Raw genomic sequence first — 16,091 nt, 5'->3', positions numbered from 1 at the left:
CTCGTGGTCAATGTTCTCATGGTGTACAACTTAGGTCAGTTTATACATGGGTTACAATGACAGTTGAATACATGACATGGATGATATCCAGAAGTCACGACACCGTCACTATTCACTTCATACCCAATCAACCTGTTAACAATCTGTACACAATGCCCCATATATGGTGGGGGTGGGGGGAAGGGGAGGATGCACTTGCGCTGGGGCAGGGCACTTTGGCTGGGGGAGGGATGCATTTGGACTCGGGTATGGCACTTTGGCTGGCCCTTGCTGTCTTCGGGGGATATCTGTCCTCTGTCACTTCAGGAAGTCAAAGTGGATCGAGTTACAATTTGCAATATCACTGAGACCTTGGGATGGGCAGTTCCAGTTACACATTCCTGTGAAACTTCAGGGTGTGGCTTATCCTCCAAGGGGACCAATCAGAAACAAAGGGTGGCTCACAGTGGCCATTTTGGCAGTACAAATAAACACGTCCTTAAATCTAAGGTTGATATGAGGATTCTGTTCTTGGCTCATTACCAGAAAAAAGTGTTTATGTTACTAGACGAGTAATCCAGGGGCCTGGACTAATGATCCTGAGACGTGAGTTTAAAACCCAGCAAGGCAGCTGTGGAATTTAAATGCAGTTAAATACTGAAGCTGGGTATTCCTCAGCCAGTGACTCACCTCCTGACTCCCCAAAGCTTTTATACCGCCGACAAGGTACAAGTCAGCAGTGTATTGGAATGCACTTCAGTTGCCTGGATGAGTGCTCCTCCAACACTCAAGAAGCTCATCACCATCTAGGACAAAGCAGCCTGCTTGATTGGCACCCCATCCACCACCTTAAACATTCACTCCCTCCACCATCGGCACACCGTGGCTGCAGTGTGTGCTATCTACAAGAGGCACTGCAGCAACTCACCAAAGCTTCTTCGGCAGCACCTCCCAAATCCGCGACCTTTATCACCTAGAAGGACCAGAGCAGCAGGTGCATGGGAACACCGCTACCCCCACATGTACCTCTGTGTACAGGGCCATGAATGGTATTCTCATTGTTTCCATTCTTGAAACGTGCGCAAACCATCGTAGTTATCTTTCTTGGATCTTCTGTATAAGCTTTGTTCCTTGTCCAAGCCATGTTCTTATTACATCATTCTTGATTCTTTGCATCCTGGATACTCCCAGTATACCTCTTAGAAATTTACAGCACAGAAGGAGGCCATTTTGGCCCATCGTGTCCGCGGCGGCCGACAAAGAGCCACCCAGCCTAATCCCACTTTCCCCCTCGGTCCATAGTCCTGTAGGTTACAGCACTTCAAGTGTACATCCAGGTACTGTTTAAATGTGGTGAGGGTTTCTGCCTCTACCACCCTTTCAGGCAGTGAATTCCACCCCAGACCCCCGCCACCCTCTGGGTGAAGATATTTCCCCTCAAATCACCTCTAAACCTCCCCCCAATCTAAGCCTCTCTGCTTAGGGAAACAGGTCCGTCCTATCCACTCTATCCAGGCCCCTCACAATTCTACACATCTCAATCAGATCTCCCCTCAGCCTCCTCTGTTCCTAAGAAAACAAACTCCAGCCTATCCAATCTTTCCTCGTGGTTAAAATGCTCCAGTCCCGGCAACATCCTGGTAATGACACGCGGCACGAGCTGGACGGAGAGGCGAGGAAGCTTCGGTGAAAACGCGCCCCGATTTCAGGCCACGTTAAGCGCCAACCCAGTGGGCAGACACAGCAGGAGGTCTTTCATTACGGCAACTCGAGTCAGGATTTTATTTCGTGCCATCTTCCACCAAACGAGCACCGAAAAATCACCGCTGCTGAAAACAGGCATTTTGTGTTTTTAAAAAAGCTGTCTGGAGATGAAAGGGGTTGACTTATGAGGAAAGGTTCAGCAGGTTGGGCCTCTACTCATTGGAGGTTAGAAGATTACCCTGTTATTAAAGATTTCACATTGAGGCACCCTTCCTGTCTGCGCAACTTGATTCCCAGTTGTCACCTGTTCCGAGAGGAATGTTCCAGATCTTCTTTCCTCAATTGGCCTTAGGTTTCTATTTGGTTTCTCTTTTCTTCAAGGGGATTACATGGCTCCTGGTGAGTAGGGAATGTCTAATGCATGATTTATAAGGCAGCATGACTGTATGAGACAGGCTCAATGAACATCTGGCCATTTTCTGGGCAATATTTTAGTATGTATGGGGCCGATTTTCATCGATGTCCCGCCCGCAGCCGGCGAGGTTCCGGCGGAAATGGCCTTTTTCTGGGTGATTCCTCTGGAACCGCCCATCTTCTGTCGAGGTTCCACCTGGCGGAAGATTGGAGGGGAAGGGTACCGCCCACGTCGCAGCATCTCACCCACCCATGCCGGAAGTCTGTTAATCGTCATTTGATCACTTTTCGTGGACTCCTGCCGACCTGCCGCCCACCAGAAGGATCACTCTGGAAAAGCAGGTCTGAGCTGGGCGGCAGTGAGCCAGCAATCGTACATCAGGCGGGAGGGAGGCAGGCAGCAGTGTCATCGGGCAGCAATCGCACAGCGGGTATGCAGGAGGGAGAGAGGGAGGCAGGCAACAGTATCATCGGGCAGCAATCGCACAGCGGGTAGGCAGGAGGGAGAGAGGGAGGCAGGCAACAGTATCATCGGGCAGCAATCGCACAGCGGGTAGGCAGGAGGGAGAGAGGGAGGCAGGCAACAGTATCATCGGGCAGCAATCGCACAGCGGGTAGGCAGGAGGGAGAGAGGGAGGCAGGCAACAGTGTCATCGGGCACATCGGATGGGTGGGAGGGAGGAAGGCAGCAATGGAATCGGGCACATCGGGTGGGTGGTGGGGGGAGAGAGGCAGGCAGCAGTCGCAGATCGGGTGCGTGGGAGGGAGGGAGAGGTGGAGTTCATTGGGGCAGCACTGGCACATCGGCTGGGAGGAAGTGCTGGTGGCTATCACATCACGGCAGCCAGTCGGATTCTGCACCATATCAGTGCGACTGCTGGAAAGAAGTTAGGTCAATGTTGTATTACATTCTTGTTGATGGTGATGTTTAAATTTGATGTGATAAATGTGTCTAAGCTAATGGAGGCATTTTTGTTGCAACTTGTTGAGTCTTTCATTCAGAAGGCCAATAGAAAAGGGAAAATTATTTTGAGTGACTGAAAAGTGTTCAGCATCTCACATTTTGTACATCCAAGCTGATTCATTACTTGTCTCGCATAATTTACTGCAATGTAACTGATGACCATGTCATCTCGGGGGTGGCAGTCCTCCATGTTTGGCCTCGCAAAAAGAGGGTTGAAGTGCAAGCCTTAAGGTCTGCCCTGCAACTTGGTAAACTAGAGTAATTGAATGGCAGCTGTTATGCATGAATAAAGAGTCTGACTGGATACTGTGAGCTCAAAGTATAGTGTGACCTTAGTCTTTTATTCCAGCTTGTGAGGCCTTCTTAAGTAACTGTGCTCCCAAGGGATTGTGGGATCCCTTGGGACTCCAGGGGATGAGCCCTCTGGTGGCTACACAAGGTATATACAGGTTTACATATATAACAGCAGCCTTCCTGCATTCATTGTCGTCTTTCCTGATGACAGAACCCATTATACACTGCAGTCAGATGTGGATGGGAAGATATTCCTGAAGAAGCAGGTGACCTGAGGGACAGATGTGTGGTTAGCGCAACGCACCACACATATGACGTTAAAATGACACAGGCATAAACAATGTGAGTGTATTTACAAGTGCACAATGATAAACGTTACAAAATATGATGACATATACATACATTTAGACAAGGAAGCAACACCCATTCCTCTACCTGGCACCACCATCTCACGTCCCCCACTTGCAGCTATGCCCGATTTCCTCTTCCTCCCCATGTCTACACGACGGAGTGGTCCTCCACTGCCCCTCACTGCCTCTGGTTCAGGAGGTTGTGCGGCAGAGCAACGGGATGTGTATAGATGTGTGCGTCTCAGTGAGAACGTTGGGCGTGGGACCGAAGGCACCGGGATCTCCGGCTCTTCCGCACCTGTGTGCCTTGAGGGTGTGGGGTTGGGGCCTTGCAGCACGCATGGAGAAGCCATCTCCTGCTTTATGGCCTCAATGCTTTCTGATGTGCACTCCAACATTGTGAGGAGGCGCTCCATCCTTTAATCGCGCTGCTGGGTGAATGTGGCGATGCTGGCAGCTATCCCAGCCATGGTCTGTGCATCTCGCAACCTACCTCCATGCTGGTAGTTGATAGCTGCACCATCTGGCTCAATAGCGTGAGCCATCCTGCATCCACAGGTGGTTGCTCTCTGCTGCTGGATGGTGGGGCTTTGCTTCCCTTTGCGCCATGGACTCTGCACTTGCTTGTGCTTGTTTGAGTGGAGTCTGTGGGAAATCCCAGGAAATCTGAGCCTGACACCGAGGTTCTGCGGACACTCAGCTGACTTGGCAGGGGGCTCATGTCAGGCGCTTCCGGATCCTCCAGGTAAAGGGGTACAAATATGGGCCCTTCTCCCTCCTCTCTCTCCTCTTCTTCCTGGCCCTGGGTGGTGGAGGTGGGAGCGGTGGACATGGGCTGGGGGTGCAGGAAGGATCCAGTGTCCTCAGGTGTAGAGAACGTCGGGGTGGGAGATGCTGGGGTGTGACGGCGTCTGTGAAGACCAGCGGTCGATGGTCTCTCTAGATCCATGGTGTCTGATTCAGCATCTGCAAGTAGAGAACAACATTTCAGTCTGTAGGGAGTGGCGGATCGTGGTGGTGAAACTGAGATGTGAACTGTTCCATCTCACATTATGCCAGCAAGGTGTCCCATCTGTACATGTCCACACCAATAAAGTGTGCGTTCAACCATGAGTGCCTTAATATTGCAAGTACTTTCATTCCGTGACTGTCGCTGACTTTAGAGATGAGTGTAGCCTTACCGTGCGGTAGCACCACATCTGCAGAAACGTTTGTGCTTGAAACACGGCGATGTCCCACCAATGCTCCTCCACCTGGTCAATTCCACCACGTCTTGTGGGTGCCCTCTGGTCACACTCAGGTTTGCCTGTTTGGCTGCTTGTTTTCTCTGCACAAAAAAACATCGCAGCCTTTACCCGCCTTGCTCATAACCCCCACACTCCCACACACACACATCGTGCGCACAACCTTTTTGGCTTTGGCCAGGAGGGGACGAATAAATTTGTGCTCACTTTAGCTGCCACCACCAAATCATTCCACTGTTTGCGGCGTTGGTCCACATCCCACTCCACGTTGCCCATTGCACTGACCATCTGACCTATGTCCATCCAAAGATGTCCATATTCGGCTGGTGGAGGCTTGCCACGCCCATCCCGGGTGAGTTCACTGTACCTGCGCTCCACCTCTTTCACTCGCTCCTCCAACTCCTGCTCATTGAACCACGGAGCTCTGGGCCTGGTTCTGACAGTCTTCATTGACGCTTTCTGCCCACTCATCCTCTATGATGAGAGGAATGGCTGCTCAACAGTCTGGGTATAAATTTGTCCCACTGCCCCCTCTGCAACTCAGACTGGCCCTTCTCCAATGCCACCTCTGCTCTCTAACCTCCAACTCACTCCTCTCTCTCTCTCTCCTCTCTTCTCTTCTCTCTTTTCTCTGTATCCTCTCTCTCTTCTACGTAAGAACATAAGAAATAGGAACAGGAGTAGGCTATATGGCCCCTCGAGCCTGCTCCGCCATTCAATAAGATCATGGCTGATCTGATCATGGACTCAGCTCGACATCCCCACCCGCTCCCCATAACCCCTTATTCCCTTGTCGGTTAAGAAACTGTCTATCTCTGTCTTAAATTTATTCAGTGTCCCAGCTTCCACAGCTCTCTGAGGCAGCAAATTTCATAGATTCACAACCCTCTGAGAGAAGAAATTTCTCCTCATCTCAGTTCTAAATGGACGGTCCCTTATTCTAAGATCATGCCCTCTAGTTCTAGTCTCCCCCACCAGTGGAAACATCCTCTCTGCATCCACCTTGTCAAGCCCCCTCATAATCTTATACGGTTCGATAAGATCACCTCTCATTCTTCTGAATTCCAATGAGTAGAGGCCCAACCTACTCAACTTTTCCTCATAAGTCAACCCCCTCATCCCCGGAATCAATCTAGTGAACCTTCTCTGAACTGTCTCTAAAGCAAACATACCCTTTTGTAAATATGGAAACCAAAACTGCATGCAGTATTCCAGGTGTAGCCTCACCAATACCCTGTACAGCTGTAACAAGACTTCCCTGCTTTTATATCCATCCCCTTTGCAATAAAGGCCAAGATTCCATTGGCCTTCCTGATCACTTGTTGTACCTGCATACTATCCTTTTTGTGTTTCATGCACAAATACCCCCAGGTCCCGCTGTACTGCAGCATTTTGCAATCTTTCTCCATTTAAATAATAACTTGCTCTTTGATTTTTTTCTGCCAAAGTGCATGACCTCACACTTTCCAACATTACACTCCATCTGTCAGATTCTTGCCCACTCACTTAGCCTGTCTATGTCCTCCTGCAGCCTCTTTATGTCCTCCTCACACGTTGCTTTTCCTCCCATCTTTGTATCGTCAGCAAACTTGGCTACGTTACACTCAGTCCCTACTTCCAAGTCATTAATATAGATTGTAAATAGTTGGGGTCCCAGCAATGATCCCTGCGGCAGCCCACTGGTTACTGATTGCCAACCAGAGAATGAACCATTTATCCCGACTCTCTGTTTTCTGTTTGTTAGCCAATCTTCTATCCATGCTAATATATTACCCCCAACCCCGTGAACTTTTATCTTGTGCAGTAACCTATTGTGTGGCACCTTGTCAAATGCCTTTTGGAAGTCCAAATGCACCACATCCACTGGTTCCTCTTTATCCACCCTGTTTGTTAAATCCTCAAAGAATTCCAGCAAATTTGTCAAACATGACTTCCCCTTCATAAATCCATGCTGACTCTGCCTGACCAAATTTTGCTTTTCCAAATGTCTTGCTATTGCTTCTTTAATAATAGACTCCAACATTTTCCCAACCCAGATATTAGGCTAACTGGTCTATAGTTTCCTGCTTTTTGTCTGCCTCCTTTTTTGAATAGGGGCATTACATTTGCAGTTTTCCAATCCGCTGGGACCTCCCCAGAATCCAGGGAATTTTGGTAAATTACAACCAATGCATCCACAATCCCTGCCACTACTTCTCCTAAGACTCTAGGATGCAAACCATCAGGTCCAAGCGATTTATCTGCCTTTAGTCCCATTATCTTACTGAGTACCACCTCCTTAATGATTGTGATTGTGTTAAGTTCCTTGCCCCCATAGCCCCTTGACTATCCACTTTGATTATCCACTGTTGGAATATTGTTAGTGTCCTCTACCATAAAAACTGATACAAAATACTTGTTTAGAGTTTCTGCCATCTCCATGTTCCCCATTACTAATTCTCCAGTCTCGTCCTCTAAGGGACCAACTTTAACTTTAGCCACTCTTTTTCTTTTTACACACCTATAGAAACTCTTGCTATCTCCTTCTCTCTCCTCTCTCTATCCTTTCTTCTCTCCTCTCATCTCTCCTCGCTTCTCTCCTCTTCTCTGCATCCTCTCTTCTCTGCATCCTCTGTCTCCTCTCCTCTCTTGCCGGGAACATAAAAACTGACTGCAAAAGCTTCTATAGATATGTGAAGAGAAAAAGATTAGTGAAGACAAATGTAGGTCCCTTGCAGTCAGAATCAGGTGAATTTATAATGGGGAGCAAAGAAATGGCAGACTAATTGAACAAATAATTTGGTTCTATCTTCACTAAAGAAGACACAAATAACCTTCCGGAAATACTAGGGGACCGAGGGTCTAGCGAGAAGAAGGAACTGAAGGAAATCCTTATTAGTCAGGAAATTGTGCTAGGGAAATTGATGGGATTAAAGGCCAATAAATCCCCAGGGCCTGATCGTCTGCATCCCAGAGTACATAATGAAGTGGCCCTAGAAATAGTGGATGCATTGGTGGTAATTTTCCAACATTCTATAGAATCTGGATCAGTTCCATTGGATTGGAGGGTAGCTAATGCAACCCCACTTTTTAAAAAAAGGAGGGAGAGAGAAAACAGGGAATTATAGACTGGTTAGCCTGACATCGGTAGTGGGGAAAATGTTGGCATCAATTATTAAAGATATAATAGCAGCGCATTTGGAAAGCAGTACAGGATCGGTCCAAGTCAGCGTGGATTTATGAAAGGGATATCTTGACAGATCGGAAAAGCTGGTTTTCGGCGAATGCATATTCTGTACAGACCTGGCGAGGCCGGGATTTCAGGCCAAATCATACTCACAAAATTGTACCTACCAGCCAGCATCCCAGATTCCTCCATCACGATCCCTGGGTATGTCCAGTCCCACCGGCAAGGACAGATTCGCCAGAGGTGGTGGCACAGGGGTTTATAGTAGGGAGGGGGTGACCCTGGGAGTCCTCAACATTAACGCAAGACCCCATGAAGTCTCATGGCATCAGGTCAAACATGGGCAAGGAAACCTCTTGCTGATTACCATCCACTGCCTTCCTTCAGCTGATGAATCAGTACTCTTCCATGTTGAACACCACTTGAGGCAAAGGCACAGAATGTACTCTGGGTGGGAGACTTCAATGTCCAAAACCAAGATTGGCCCGGTAGTACTGACCACTGACGGAGCTGGCCAAGTCCTGAAGGATGGAGCTGCCAGACTAGGACTGCAGTAGGTGGTGACAGTCACATAACCAACATGAGGGAAAAACCTACTTCAACTCGTCCTCACCAATCTACCTGTCACAGATGCACCTGTCCACGACAGTATTTGTTAGGTCTTGAATAAAGCAATGTAACTGAGTACTGTAGACATGAGTAAATGTGACCTTAGTCTCCTATTCTAACTCCAGAGTGCTGGTACAGCATTGGAGGCCTGCTTATATACAGTGCTCCCAAGGGATGCTGGGATCCCTTGGGACTCCATCAGATACGCCCTCTGGTGAAGGTAGTGTGCAGGTTACATAGGATTGCATACATAACATCACTCCCTCCCAAAGTCAATGGTATTATTTACAGGGTGAGATGATCTGGGGCTTTCCGTTCCCTAATCGATCGTCGTGGTACAAATGCAAGTGCAGGTGAGTTGGTTGGGCCTTCGCTGGGCTGCTGCACAGCTGGCCTTGCTGGGCTGCTGGGGTTGATGAGTTCAGCTTCGTGGTCAACCGAGATGTCGGTTGCCACTTGTGTGTGTGTCGGAGGGTCGAAGTTGGTGATGTCCTCTTCAGGTTGCTCGTGGCTGTCTGTGAATCGCAGTGTGGTTTGGTCCAAATGCTTTCTGCACGTTAGTCCATTGGCCAATTTGACCTGAAACACCCTACTCCCTTCTTTGGCTATGACTGTGCAGGCAAGCCATTTTGGACCATGTCCATAGTTGAGTACAAATACAGGATCATTGACTTCAATATCGCGTGACAAATTTGCACTATCATGGTACTTGCTTTGTTGATGCCGCCTGCCCTCGATGTGATCATGGAGATCAGGGTGGACTAGAGAGAGCCTTGTTTTGAGTGCCCTTTTCATGAACAGCTCGGCTGGGGGAACCCCGGTGAGCGAGTGGGGTCTTGTGCGGTAGCTAAGCAGGACTCGGGACAAGCGGGTCTGCAGGGAGCCTTCCGACATGTGTTTCAAGCTTTGCTTGATGGTTTGGACTGCCCATTTGCCTGGCTGGGTTGGATGCGGGCTTGAACGGGGCAGATGTGACATGCTTGATCCATTGTGGGTCATGAATTCCTTGAATTCAACGCTGGTGAAGCACGGCCCACTGTCGCTGACAAGGATATCAGGCAGGCCGTGCGTGGCAAAAATGATTCGTAGACTTTCGATGGTGGCAGTGGACGTGCTTACGGACATTATTACACACTTAATCCATTTTGAATAAGCATCCACAACAATCAAAAATATTTTGCCTAGAAACGGGCCAGCAAAGTCAACGTGGGTCCTAGACCATGGTTTGGAGGGCCATGACCACAAACTTAGCGGTACCTCCCTGGGTGCATTGCTCAGTTGAGAGCAAGTGTTGCATTGGCGCACGAAAGTCTCCAAATCTGAGTCGATGCCAGGCCACCACACATGGGATCTGGCTATAGCTTTCATCATTACTATGCCTGGGTGGGTACTGTGTAGGTCGTGTGTAAACGTTTCCCTGCCTTTCTTGGGCAAAACCACATGATTACCCCACAAAAGACAGTCTGTCTGAAAGGACATTTCGTCTTTGCGCCGCTGGAATGGCTTTATCTCTTCATGCTGTGTCCTCCATGGGATGCTGGACCAACTCCCATGGAGGACACAGTTTTTTACAAGGGACAGTAAAGGATTCTGGCTGGTCCAGGTCCTGATCTGGCGGGCTGTAACGGGTGACTTTTTGTTTTCAAATGCATCCATCACCAAGAGCAAGTCTGCAGGCTGTACCATTTCCACCCCGGTGGTGGGCAATGGTAGCCAACTGAGGGCATCAGCGCAGTTCTCTGTGCCTGGCCTGTGGCGAATTACATAGTTATATGCAAATAGCGTGAGCGCCCATCTTTGGATGCGAACAGAGGCATTGGTATTGATGCCTTTGCTCTCTGAGAATAGCGATATAAGCGGCTTATGGTCAGTTTCCAACTCGAACTTAAGCCCAAACAGATACTGATGCATTTTTTTTATCCCGTAAACGCATGCCAGAGCTTCTTTTTCAATCATGGTGTCGGCCCTTTTGGTCTTGGAAAAGCTCCTGGATGCATAAGCGACCGGTTTCAATGTTCCCGATTCATTTGCTTATTGTAACACAAACCTGACCCCATACAAGGATGCATCGCAAGCTAGCACTAAACATTTATAAGGATTATACAGGACAAGCAGTTTGTTAGAACATAACAGATTTCGGACTTTCTCAAAAGCTGTCTCTTGTGATTTCCTACATACCCAGTCATCTCCCTTGCGTAGCAACACGTGTAGAGGTTCTAGTAAGGTGCTTAACCCGGGTAGGAAATTACCAAAATAATTGAGGAGTCCCAGGAACGAACGCAGCTCCGTCACGTTCTTGATGGCCTCTGTCTTGGCGTTGGTGGGTCTGATGCAGTCTGCCGTGATTCTTCTCCCTAAGAACTCGACCTCTGGCGCCAGGAAAATACACTTCGAGCGTTTCAACCTGAGTTCCACATGATCTAGCTGAATTAGAACCTCTTCCAGGTTCTGCAAGTGTTCGATGGTGTCCCGACCTGTGATCAATATGTCGTCCTGGAAAACCACGGTGCGTGGAACTGACTTTAACAGACTCTCCATGTTTCTTTGAAAAATAGCCGCGACCGATCGAATCCCAAACGGGCATCTATTGTAGATGAACAGACCTTTTTTCGTGTTGATGCAGGTGAGGCCTTTCGAAGATTCTGCCAGCTCCAGCGTCATGTAGGTCGAGGTCAGGTCCAACTTGGTGAACGTCTTTCCTCCTGCCAGCGTCGCAAATAGGTTATCTGCCTTGGGTAGCGGGTACTGGTCCTGCAAAACGGTTAATCATTACTTTATAGTCCCCACTTATTTTGACCGTGCCATCGCCCTTGAGGACCGGAACAATCGGGCTGGCCCATTCGTTGAACTCCACCGGCGTGATGATGCCCTCTCGGTGCAGCCTGTCTAGCTTGATCTCCACTTTCTCTCGCATCATACATGGCACCGCCCATGCCCTGTAGTGGATCTGCACCTTTTCCCCTGAGAAACTTCCGATGCCTGGCTTAAACAATGACGGAAACTTGCTCAGAACCTGGGCACATGAGGCATCATCAACGGACGAAAGCGCTCGGATGTCGTCCCAATTCCAACGGATTTTTCCGCAGACAGCTTTTGCCGAAGAGTGTGGGGCCATCTCCTGGTACAACCCATAGTGGTAGTTCATGCACTGCTCCATCGTAGGAGACTTTTACTGCTGCGCTGCCAATTACAGGGATCAGCTCTTTGGTGTAAGTTCTCAGCTTGGTATGAATAGGGCTCAGCTTGGGCCTGTGTGCCTTGTTGCACTACAGCCCGTCGAAGGCCTTTTTGCTCATGCTGGACTGACTCGCACCCGTGTCCAGTTCCATGGATACTGGAATTCCATTCAGTTCAACTTTTAACATGATAGGTGGACATTTCGTTGTGAAAGTGTGTACCCCATACACTTCTGCCTCCTCAGTTTAAGTCTCTAGTTCAGGTTGATCCACCATGGATCGGTCTTCCTCTGCAATGTGGTAGTTTGCAGGGTTTGCAGCTCGTCTGCACATTCGCTGGAGGGTGTCCCATTGTTCCACAGCCTTTGCATGCGTAGTTTTTGAAGCAGCATTGATGGGCTCGATGATCACCTCCGCAGCACCAACAATGTGTCAATTGCCTCGCATTAACGCTTGATGGCGGACTCTGAGTTATCTGAGGTCGTGCAGCTGCAGGCATGTAGTTCTGCCATATACATTCCTGCCTGAAAACGAAGTTACTTTGTGTACAGTACTTGCTGAAACATCTTTATGCTGCGAAATTTGTTTGGTGTTATTGCTGGTGGACATAAATGCCTGGGATATCATTATGGCTTTACTCAGGTTCGGTGGTTAAACATTCAATAGTTTGCAATGGATAACCTCATGGCCAATGATAAGCACAAAAAAGTCTCTTAGCATTTGCTCCAGGAATCCATCAAATTCACAATGCCCTGCAAGGCGCCTTAGTTCGGCGACGTAGCTCGCCACTTCCTAGCCTTCAGAACGTTGACTTGTGTAAAATCGATACCTTGCCATCAGAACGCTCTCCTTTGGATTTAGGTGCTCCCAGACCAGCATACACAGTTCTTCATGTGATTTTGTTGTTGGTTTCACCAGAGCAAGAAAATTCTTCATGAGGCCATAGGTTGTTGCCCCGCAGACGGTGAGGAGGATCACCCTTCATTTGGCATGTTGACACTCCCAGCTCGTTGGCCACGAAGTATTAGTTGAGTCGTTCCACGAAGGCCTCCCAATTGCCCCCTTCTGAGAATTGCTCCAGGATGCCAACAGTTCTCTGCATTTTTGCGTGATGGTTCGTTATCTCGTTGCCAGTTGTTATGTCTTGAATAAAGCAATGTAACTGAGTACTGTAGACGTGAGTAAGTGTGACCTTAGTCTCTTCTAACTCCAGAGTGCTGGTACAGCATGGGAGGCCTGCTTATATACAGTGCTCCCAAGGGATGCTGGGATCCCTTGGGACTCCATCATATACACCCTCTGGTGGCGGTAGTGTGCAGGTTACGTAGGGTTGCATACATGACAATATTGGGAGGAGTGACCATCGCACAATCCTTGTGGAGACAAAGACCTGTCATCACACTGAGGACACCCTCCATTATGTGGCACTACCACCATGCTAACTGGGATAGATTAAGAACAGATCTAGCAGCTCAAAATTGAGCATCCATGAAGTGTTATGGGCTATCAGCAGCAGAATTGTATTCCACCACAATCTCTAACCTCATGGCCCGGCATATCCTTCACTCTACCATTATCATCAAGGCAGGGGACAAACCCATGTACAATAAGAACACAGAACATAAGAAATAGGTGCAGGGGTAGGCCATTTAGCCCCTCAAGCCTGCTCCACTACTTAATAAGATCATGGCTGATCTGATCTTGGGCTCAGCTCCACTTCCCTGCCCGCTCTCCATAACCCTTCACTCCCTTATTATTCAATAATCTGTCTATCTCCACCTTCAATGACCCAGCCTCCACAGCTCTCTGGGGCAGAGAATTCCACAGATTTCTGACCCTCCGAGAGAAGAAATTCTTCCTAATCTCAGTTCTAAATGGGCAGCCCCTTATTCTGAAACTATGCCCCCTAGTTCTAGATTCCCCCACGAGTGGAAACATCTTCTCTGCCTCTCCCTTGTCGAGCCCCCTCAGTATCTTATATGTTTCAATAAGATCATCTCTCATTCTTCTAAACTCCAATGAGTATAGGAGCAACCTGCTCACCTTTCTTCATAAGTCAATCCCTTCATCTCAGGAATCAACCTTCTCTGAACTGCCTCCAATGCAAGTATATCCTTCCTTAAATAAGGAGACCAAAATTGTATGCAGTACTCCAGGTGTGGTCTCACCAAAACCCTGTGCAGTTGTAGCAGGACTTCTCTGCTTTTATACTCTATCCCCCTTGCAATAAAGGCCAACATTCCATTTGCCTTCCTGATTACTTTCTGTACCTGCATACTAACTTTTTGGGTTTCATGCACAAGGACCCCCAGGTCCCTCTGTAGTGCAGTATTTTATAATCTCTCTCCATTTAAATAATAATTTTCCTTTTTCCTTTTCCTGCCAAAGTGGATGACCTCACACTTTCCCACATTATACTCCATCTGCCAATTTTTTGCCCACTCACTTAGCCTGTCTACATTTCTTTGCAGATTCTTTGAGTCCTCCTCACAACCTGCTTTCCCACCCAACTTTATATCATCAGAAAACTTGGCTACATTACACTCGGTCCCTTCATCCAAGTCATTAATATAGATTGTAAATAGTTGAGGCCCCAGCACTGATCCCTGTGGCACCCCACTAGTTACAGTTTGACAACCAGAAAATGACCCATTTATCCTGACTCTCTGTTTTCTGTTAGTTAGCCAATCCTCTATCCATGCTAATATATTACCCTCAACCTCATGAGCTCTTATCTTGTATAGTAAACTTTTATGTGGCACATTATCGAATGCCTTCCGGAAATCCAAATACACCACATCCACTGGTTCCCCTTTATTCACCCTGCTCGTTATATCCTCAAAGAGCTCCAGAAAATTTGTCAAACATGATTTCTCTTTCATAAAACCATGCTGACTCTGCTTGACTGCATTATGATTTTCCAAATGTCCTGCTACTGCTTCCTTAATATTGGACTCCAGCATTTTCCCCAATGAGGAGTGCAGAAGAGCATGCCAGGAACAGCACCAGCCGTACCCTAAAATGAGATGCCAATCTAGTGAAAGTACAACACAGGACTACATGATGCTAAACAGCTATAGATAGAGCTAACCGATCCCATAACTTGGTTGAGATTAAAACTCTGCAGTGGTGCCACATCCAGTCATGAATGGTGATAAACAATTAAACAACTAACGGGAGAAGGAGACTCCGTGAATATCCCAATACTTAATGATGTTCGCAACCATCTTCAGCCAGAAGTGCTGAGTAGATGATCCATCACGGCCTCCACCTGAAGTCCCCACCATCACAGAAGCCAGTCTTCAGCCAATTTGATTTAGTCCATGTGATATCAAGAAACAGTAGAGCGCACTGGATACAGCAAAGGCTATGGGCCCCGACAGCATCCCAGTTGTTGTGCTGAGACTTGTGCTCCAGAACTGGCCGCACCACTAGCCAAGCTGTTCCATTACAGCTACAACACTGGCATATATCCAAAAAAGTGGAACATAGCCCAGGTAAGTCCTGTCCACAAAAAACAGGACAAATCTAATCCGTCCCATCAGCCTACTCTCAATCATCAATAAAGTGATGGAAGGTGTGATCAACAGTGCTATCATGTGGCACATATGCAGCAATAACCATCTCATCGATGCTTAGTTTGCATTCCGCAAGGATCACTCGGCCCCAGACCTCATTGCAACCTTGGTCAAGAGATGGACAAAAGAGCTGAATTCCAGAGGTGAGGTGAGAGTGCCTACCTTTGACATCAAGGTAACATTTGACCGAGTGTGACATCAAGAAGCTGTAATAAAACTGAAGTCAATGGAGATGAGGGGAAACACTCTCCACTGGCTGGAATCATACCTAGCACAAAGGAAGATGGTTGTGGTTGTTGACTGCCAATCATCTCAACTCCCATCATTACTGCAGAAGTTCCTCAGGGCAGTGTCCTTGGCCCAGTCATCTTCAGCTGCTTCATCAATAAGGTCAGGAGTAGGAATGTTTGCTGATGATTACACAGTGTTGAGCTCCAGTTGCAATTCCTCAGATAATGAAACAGTCTATATCCGCATGCAACAAGACCTAGGCAATATCCAGGCTTGGGCTGATAAGTGGCAAGCAACATTCATGCCGTTGAAGTGCCAGGCAATAACAATCTCCAACAAGAGTGAGTCTAACCGCCTCCCCTTGATATTCAATGGCATTATC

Source organism: Pristiophorus japonicus, chromosome 10 (assembly GCF_044704955.1).
Source record: "Pristiophorus japonicus isolate sPriJap1 chromosome 10, sPriJap1.hap1, whole genome shotgun sequence".
NCBI lineage: Eukaryota > Metazoa > Chordata > Chondrichthyes > Pristiophoridae > Pristiophorus > Pristiophorus japonicus.
This window is presented reverse-complemented; position numbering follows the sequence as displayed.